Consider the following 9,834-nt stretch of genomic DNA (forward strand, 5'->3'; position numbering starts at 1 on the left):
CTCAAATTTCATATGCAGATAGAGAACTCTTTCCTTTGAAAGATGACATGCAGCTTTTGTTGATGTTGTCGCTATTTTTTTATACGAAAGCTATTTTTGCACAATAGTCAGACTAGACAACACTGGCATCTACACCACTAGGGGGCCTGAACAAACAGGCTATGATGAATAAGTGATGAGCTACCGGAGACTTTACAGAGATACAGCGAATCAATCAGATCTGCACATCACAATTCTAAGATGGTGTGATGTCACTTAAAGTATCTAGCCAAAAAGTAAACTCCATGTCACTTCCCCATTCAGTGTGAGTGCCAGATGCAGGCTGGAACAAAGAAATGAAAACCAGTGCATTGCTGTAAACTTACAGAAAAAAAACTTAGACAAATAATTTTTCCATTAAGTATGATAAAATATGGGTCAACCTTGGGGCATGGTGACTTAGTGGTTAGCATGTTTGCCTCGTTCCTCCAGGGTTGGGGGTTCAAATCCTACTGCTGGTTTCCTCCCCAGTCTAAAGACATACATTGCAAGCTGTTTGGTGTTTCCAAATTGTCTGTAGTGTGTGTGTGTGTGTGCCCTGTGATGGGTTGGCACCCTGTCCGGGTTCCCTGGTATAGGCTCCAGGCTCCCCCGCAACCCCGTGTAGGATAAGCAGTATGCAAAATGGATGGATGGCTTATTTCTAATAGAACACTGTAGGATCAGTTTAGAATATTAATTAAAATACTACAACAAATACATTGACAAAGGTGCTGCAGATCTAGTCCAGATCTGAAATAAGCATGATAAATCTGACCCATGGTAGGACTGTATGGGTAAAATAATCATTAAACACTTTTACAGATCTGGTCAGGAACTTCTGAGTAATTCAGGTCGAATCATTTTTGCCTCCTGAGTTCCCTTGGAGGTGGAACAGTCACTGGGTAGAACATAGGAGTGTACATAATAACATTACTAAGCATCAGACAAAAATGATCTAAGTAGTCAACATAGGCCAGTTGTTATAGATCAGTGATCAACCCTCTTCCTTGAGATCTACCTTCCTGCAGGTTTCATCTCCAACACACCTGTTTTAGTTGATCAAGAACTTCTTAAGACAATGATTAGATGGTCAGGTAGGCATGATTATAGTTGGCGCTTCAGGAAGGTAGATCTCCAGGAACAGGGATGGTGACCACTGTTATAGATTATTAGTACATGTCTACATGTCTTTGCTCAAGTCTCACCCTTGCTTCAGTGGATAATCTCACCTGGATGCTGTAGATTTATAAGTAACAACTTCTGCTGTAATCATAACGACTGTCATGTGCTCATTCCAGGACTCTTATTCACAAAATGCTCATACTGAACATCCTTTCAACCCCCTCAGTACTGTTTAACTTTACTCTTCTACACCTATACACTGTAATGATTTATAATCCCATTATCTGGAGTCACCCAGAAGAGGATGGGTTCACCTGTGTTGTCTCAGGGAGTTTTCCTTTCCACTGTCTGATCTGACTTGCTAATTACGAATCTAAATCTACCTATGGATTTCTGTAAAACCACTTTGAAAATATCTGTTGTAAAAAGTGCTATACGGTTAAATTTAGTCTAAAGCATAACAAAGTCTGCAGCACACAGCTCATTCTTCCCAGCTGTCTTCTTCCATTGGTGTAAAGCACCTGATTTATAGATGCAACATTATGCTGTATTAGGCGGTTATTACAGCTCTGTTGTAATATAGCTGAAAATATCTTGAAGGGAAACATAAGTTATCTTAAATAATTAATGATAAGTGTCACACTTGCCTGTGATAATAACAGATGAAACAGCAGAGGGCACCTTAGCACTAGAGGAACTGGATGCTTCCTAATGAAACCATTAGACATACTGTATGTTCCTTCTTCACCTATGATGTACGTCTAGGGCATTTTATTTATTTCCTATGGTTTTGTTTTTCATTGTAATAATGTATGACGAGTTCCATTTTGACTTTTGCAGCAGGAGACAACAAAATCTAATCAGTGGATTGAACTAATGAGTTTGAGGTAGTCCATTGCCTTTTATAGACATGTAGTATGAGAGAACCAGAATTGTAAATGGTTTCATACATACTTGGTATAAACACAGTTCATATGAAAATAACATGAGTTATGTAACTATGGGAACTGTTGGTTCCTTCTGACATTATTGCAAAACATTATCCAGTGATTCACATCTCCCCTGGTAGTTAGGAGAAGTAAAATAAAGAGCTAATTGCATAACTAACTGTGATAAATGCCAGAAGTGGTAAGAATCACCTGGATACTGTCTTGAGTGTGTGCACAAGCATGCTGAGTCCTTTCAGTGACGTAAGAAGCAGCATTTGCAATAAATGCCTCTGTCATACTACCATCTGTCCCTGAAACTTTCTCAGCAAGTTCTCACCAGGTGGGGGTTGGTTCTGAATGAGAAAGAACCCTGGCGCTTATCCAGGGTTCATAGATCTAGTTCTCTAGACTTCCTAGAGTGGCCTCTGAGTAATGCTCATGAGAAGGAGATGCTCCTTGGTAGAAGCTTGACATCCAGCATCCAGTAGGCTATGCTCTGCTTCAATAAGGGAGCCCCTGGTGTCTTTCCTCTGTGAAAAATGAACAGTTTGTTCAGTCAGATGGCTGTCGTCCGGTCTAAAATAGTACTATGCTGGATACAAGGAACACTGCAGACTCATCTTCATGGAGTACTGCCAGGTTAATTTTTTTATATACTGTATATATATATAAAAAATTTGTTTATATGACCTTCGGTTCAATCCTGGGTTCAACCACAAGGTCAATGCATGCATGCAAGGTCATATTATTACTAGAGCATGCAGTTCTCCCCGTCTTTTAGCTGAAGCAATTGCTAGAAAAAAGACTTTTTTTTTGGACATACCCATTTCAGTTTGACTTGAATAAGCTTATAAGGAGGGGGCTTAAGAATGAAATCCCATTCTGAGCGCTTGTGTCTAACAGCACGACTCTGACAGTAGTACCAGCTGCAAGGCAAATCACAGGTTTATATTAATGCATTTGTCCTAATACTTTTTCATTATTATAGTAACAGCTAATTCTCAGGTACTTGTATGGCAGCCATTTCACATAATGTGATAATAGTTTAAATGTAATAATAATCCGATTAAAAATTGTGCTCTTCTTTACCAAAAAAGCATCATTTTTGTAAGGGGACACTTATTTCACATTTAGGGAAGGAGTGTCAGTGCTGGAGTGTCAGTGCTTTGTAACAGTCATACATTCCTTTAACTTTTCCACAGTGGGAAAGTCTACAGATGGAGAACGTTGCATTTCACAGTTGCTCACAATTTGCTTTTTTTTCTGTCTTATTAACTCTGAGAGAGAGAAAAAAAAGAGAGGCTGGTGACGGAACGGCTGTTTATAGCTGCTATGTAGCAATAGGAACAAATCTTTTTTGTGGACATTACACTACATTAAATGTACCTCTAAATGGATAAATAGTATGAAGTGTCACTGTATAATAAATAAAAAATTGGCAAGCTGCTTGGGACTAAGAGGAATAAAACACTATGGGACATAATGTTATAGGAAATAGTCAACTATGGATTAGTAACGGTAACTTCGCATCACATTAGGCCACATCACACCACCCTGTCATTGATTATTTTCCTATAACAGCATGCCAGTCATGTTTTTTTCCTTACATAGGTACCACAATAAAAGTTAAAAATGACAGTGACCAATACTTCACTCCACATGGTGGGGATTTAATGAGTTATCTATAACAAATGTCAAGATTCCAGTCTAAACTTTCATGAATATGAATGAAAAATATCACAGTAAAAATAAGCACAACAGACAGAGCAAACTGTTTTATTGCCCTAGCATACTCCAGTTACTGATCTGCAGTCTTTAGTGGTAGCTAACACTAGTCATCCTGCCACCATGCGCTAACGACATTTTGGAGGGTAGATATTAGTTATAAAATGTATATACAGTTAATAGACATTAGTAGATCAGCTGGTGGTGAATGTTATGTTTCTGCATTACCTGTTATTAATGCATTAATGTTATATTTCTTAATTTAAAAAAAAAAAAAAACATCTTGCATTCTTGGAATTATTGTATTTCTTTTGGAAGTCAGAAAGGAATTTTTGCACCGTCTCTAATTCTGAAACCAATAACTTGATAAAAACACTAACAAACATTAATAGCAGTAAACAGTAAGCAATTAATTAAAATATAAAAGTCAATATTTGGTGTGAAAACACTTTGGGTTTTAAAAATGTCTCAGTAGTCTCAGGTAAACTTTGTGTACTTTTATAAGGAAATTTTCTGGTAGGTTTTGCTAAGAATCTGCCACAGTTCTTCTGAAGACTTTGCCACACTTGCCTCTTTACTGACACACAACTATTTTATTGTAGCATTTAGTTTTTTGTTGGAAAAGTAATGTTTGGAAATCTAAATGTTTTTATTTTATTTTTTAACTGACTTAATAATGCAGAAGTCACAAAATAAAAATCTATAAAATAAATTTGTATTTAAAAAATTAGGCTGCCTAAGATTTTTGCACAGTACTCTCTCTCTATATATATATAAATATTACATTAATATGTTATATTACATTGGAATTTCTTTATACAGGCTTACTTTAACTACAAGTTAGACTGCTGCAATATCTAAAAGGAGTTAATCTACTCATTCCCAACAAATGTCCTCCTTCTTAGAAAATAAATAAAATTACCCAAAGCTCAGCTTGTTTCTGCTTTGCTGCACTATATTTTCAATGGTTTTAATGGAATGGCTATCTGTGAAATTTGATAAAGCAATTAAATAAAACATTACTCTTCGATGCTTGACCAACTTGATTGAACTTGAAAGCGTGTTTAATGGGGGGAGTGTGTGAAAAGACCGCTTTAATCTTCTACAAAGCAAAATCTCAAGTGGATTGATTTTTAAGAAATGTGTAGTTACAAACCAATCCATACTAATAAACGTGACATCAATCTGGAGTCTGAAAATGTGTGTGTGTGTGTGTGTGTGTGTGTACATGCCGGCCATTACCTCTTTGTGCCTTTATATAGTTTCTTATATATGATGAATATAATATATATACACTGTGACTAGCTCTTTCACTCAGAATAAAACTGAAAATCAGCATTGCTCCTCTTCCTTAATCAAATCATCAGGATGCAGAAGCAAGAGCCAGAGCTACCATTTCAAATGTATAATCAGAGATGAAGGATGTGAAAAATGTGATGGAAGAAAGAGGGAAAGAAAGAAAGAGAGAGAGAGAGAGAGTGTGTGTGTGTGTGTGTGTGTGTGTATTCATACCCAATATATCACTGTCCTCCTAAGACCATGTTCTCATATGTATGTTCATGTTCAGGGTCTCTGCCACCAAATAATGTGTTACAACTCATGGACACATATGATTATGCTGTTCTGCTGCTCTTACTCTTTCTGTGCTTTCAGTGTGTTTGTGATATTGATTGGAGAAAGAGAAGAGACAGAAAGAGAAGAGAGCTTTTTGTGTCACACACTCTTGCCTTGGACATGCATCAAAGTGAGCAAATGATCACTGTGACTGCACAATATGCAACGTAATCCGTTTTCTTCTTCTTTTTTCTTTTTGCAGGAGAAGAGGAGAAAGGGGAGAAAAGATGTACAGCAGTCAGGAGCAAATACACACAGAAGAACTATGGGCTTGGTTTGTACTGTGAATTGATGATTTCAGATGGTACAGGTTTCAAATCATGACACATAAAAGCAACAACTGGTACTTTCTGTGTGTTTCTCTTAGTCTTTTTTCCTTCCTTCAGTATTCACCAAGTTCATTCAAGTCCCTCTGTGGATTTACCACGTAATCAAAAGCAAGGTTACTCCACTGCTTTTGCCACAGACCTCACATTTGTCCTTCATCATTAAATCATGGCACAAAAGCACTTTCTGACCTTTCTAATACCTTTTACAAAATAAATAATCCAATAAGAGGGAATACCTTCATGCACTAAAACATGACACAAATGTAAGTGCAGCAAGGGCTAAAAAGTCATTCTAATATATGAGACTAAATCTGGAGCCTTCAATATCAAGGCCTTGCCTTCCTAATCTTTAATATAGACAGGTACATGGTAATATTCCTACACTGAACAGCATTCCATGCTTAGACATAAAAATAATAAAGCAATAGAAAAAGAATAATAACACAAACTGTATCAATGGAAAGTCGAGTTTAAATATGCTGCAGTTCACATTCCTAGAGCTACAGATTATTTGGTTAAAAAAGAAAACAAGAATATTATTGAGTCAGGGGAGAGGAATACAGTATACTCATAAAATCTCTGAGCTGCTGTGAGTCAAATTAATGCTCTTGTGGCTGAATGAGCAGAAATCCCCACAGCCACATTCCAACATCTGGAAAGCCTTTTCAGAACAGTGGAGGTTATTATAGCAGCAAAAGGAGGACCAGCTCCACGCTACTCATGGTTTTGGAAGGGGTGCATATAAGTGTGATGGTCAGGTGTCCACATACCTTTGACCATATCATGTACTCTAAAGAATCAGATCTGTGCTGTGTTCTAAGAGAGGTTAGTAACTGTGACAGTCACATTGATGTGTACAATAATCGTTTTGAGGCTATGCAGAGATCAGCTACCAAACTGCACTGTGTACGTATGAATTTATTATCATTATTATTATTATTATTATTATTATTATTTAATCTTGCTTGTAAACCTGTGTCACTGAAAGTTTAGGCTAACATTTAGGGATGGGTCTTAGAAACTATGAAGAAGATTTCATGCCTGATTGTAAATCAATCTCAACAGTGAAAAAAAAAAACATAGCATGCTTTCATTAGTGAAATGCAAAAAACATGCCACTCTGAAAGGCTTAACCTTAACTGCATTGCAATGCTGCTTAATCACCTTAATCGAAAAACAATCAGCAGAATATTGCTTTTTTTTTTAAGAATGAAACACTAAATTTATGGCAGACGTGAACATAATTCACACCAATTCATTCCATCAGACTTTCATCAGCGTGTAGGAAACGTGCCACACTGAAAAGCACATTCACAACCAGGCTGGCAGAATAATCCAGTGGTGGTAGATATTAGACTCTCTTAGTAATGACATTACACTTTTGGGCTAATTTTTCTTGTACTTTTCTTTTTTATAGATGTTTTCTTGTCTTCCTGAAGCATAAAAATAAGCACATCTGAAGATTCCTCTGCTCTAGGTCCAGCACCATAGCCCATAAATTGATAGCCCATTGGCAAGATGAATTTATTTTTGAAATTCATATAAATATTTTTTACCTTATGAAACTAGTTTACTAGTTTAGATGATGATGATTCATGAGTCAGTTTCATGAATCAGATTTGTTCATACTCCATTCTATTTTTTGCAACTTTGAAGAAAAAGGTGGCTCATAAGATGAACATGTTTCAAACATTGTCTGCCCCCTGCCCAATCTAGTCTTAGCCAATTCCCACCCACCAGTCAGCTCTCCCCTATCACACGACAGCTACCAATCAGGGAGGGTGAAGTCTAACACATGCTTCCTCCAAGACACGTGAAGCCAGCCAACCGCATCTTTTCAAACTGCTGCTCCTGCTGCATCACTGGGCAGAGGAACATATTCAGAGAAAAGTGCTATTCGCCCCTTCCACATACGTGGCCTCACAGACACAGGCCCTCCCACTCAGAGCACATGGCCAGTTTTGTTCTCTTTCCTCCCAGCACTGGATGGCATCATTGGGATTCGAACTCGTGATCTCCAGATGACAGGCTGATGCTTTTGTTGTACCACAGGGAGCTATGTTTGCCTTTTGAAAATGAAATTGCAGGCTAGTTCCCTGGTATTTTCTCAGGTCCATGTGTTTGTTTTTCTTGTATTTCCTTGTTCATATTCTTCTCCTGTTGCATATTGATTTCCCAGTGTCTGTCTGTGTCTTGACCCCTGCTATGGATTATGCCTACAATTATTTTAACAGACTTTGCCATCTAAAGACTCAGTATATAAAGGGTGAGATGCCGTGGGGCAGCAATTTGGCTGTTTCACCATAGCAAAGTGCTCGTTACTCCAAAAAGTCCCTTACCACCCGCGAGCCCTGTAAAAACACCTTATGTGACCAAAATAAGGTCTGCTAAGCTTCACCCTGTCTCTCTGCATGCTCCTGTATGATTTAATGGACTTCCCTCTGTCATACCGTCTGGGCATTTCACCTCTTTATGACAACCTTGATTTTTCCCTTGCTGGTTTCAGTATCCAGTGCTAATAGTATTTTAGATGTATATTTTACCTACAGCTTAGTTTAATATAAGTTTACCAGCAAATCATTCGGATGGACATAGCGCATAATCACTGAGGGACACTCGGACATGGAGAAGGAATTTCTCATCTTCATTAAAGAAATGTGGGGCTCATCTATATATTTTTTGGGGAAAGGAACCAGGATCTCAGTCCTTTGCAAACAGACTCCCACATAGTGAGCATGACTGGATGCAGTGGGAGCTCCGAGTGGGTGTTCTGTTGCCCGCGGCCTCTGATGACCCACCTACCTGATATTTTCCATCTGCCTGCATAGTCACTGTAAAAGCAGGGAGTTGGAAAACAGATTTGATTCATTGCCAGCACTGATAACAAAATGAAACATTGTTTTTTTGTAATTGAAAATCGAGGCAAGGGGCCTTGAGAAGCGAAAAAGAAAGAAAACATTCAATAGTGAGTCAGGCTACACTTAAAAGCTTCTCAGCTTCACAAATCTGATAAAAGGTCAATAACAGTACTTGCGCTAACGTTAGCAGCAAGTCTTGCAGTTATAATCCTGAGTGGCTAACGGATTTACCATGGCAGATATAAATAGTTAATACTTTACTTGTGATCTTGGGTGGAAGGTTGTAAATGATCTGTACATGAAAGGAAGAAAAATAATATGTAATCCAAAAATATATTTTCACAGATCAATTACTATATGTTTTTTCATAAAATAAATAATTTTTCAGCTTGTAGTCTTTTTTAAAATTAATTTTCACCGAATCTTGTTTGCAGAATGCTTCTAGTTCTGCGATATTATTGGGGTATCTTGCATGCACAGCACGTTTAAGAACTACCTACATATTTGCAATGATGTACGAGTCAGGGGATTGTGAGGGCCATTTAGAAAGCTTCAACTTGCATTAAAGTAGTTCATGTTGTAGAACTTTTCAGCTTCAGTTTCTTGACTGACTGTCACATTTGCTTTGAGAATTTCCTAATATTTACTGGAATCCCTTCTTCCATCTATCTGTGCAATGTTTCTTGTGCCACTGGCTAACACAGCCCCAAAGCGTAATGGCCACCTCCATCTTAACTGTTGGCAAGGTGCTCTTTTCAGCTATAGTCAGGTCCAGAAGTTTGGGCAATGACACAATTTTCATATTTTTGCCTCTGTACCCCACCACAATGGATTTGCGGTCAATGATTGCCTGAAATCTGAAACCCATGGACATCACCAAATGCTGAGTTTCCTCACTTGAGATGCTTTGCCAGGCCTTTACTGCAGCTGCCTTCAGTTGCTGCTTGTTTATGGGTCTTTCTGCCTTCACTTTTGTCTTCAGTAAGTGAAAAGCATGCTCAATTGGGTTGAGGTCAGGTGACTGACTTTATTTTAAGATCTGCATTTAAGAACATTCCATTTCCAAGCTCTTGGGTTGCTTTGGTGGTACGTTTTGGGTCATTATCCATCTGTACTGTGAAGCGCCTTCCTATCAGTTTTGCAGCATTTGACTGAATCTGAGCAGAAGGTATAGCTCTATACACTTCAGAATTCATCCTGCTACTTCTATCAGCAGTCACATCATCAATAAACACC

This window comes from Pangasianodon hypophthalmus, chromosome 14 (assembly GCF_027358585.1).
Source record: "Pangasianodon hypophthalmus isolate fPanHyp1 chromosome 14, fPanHyp1.pri, whole genome shotgun sequence".
Taxonomy (NCBI): Eukaryota; Metazoa; Chordata; class Actinopteri; order Siluriformes; family Pangasiidae; genus Pangasianodon; species Pangasianodon hypophthalmus.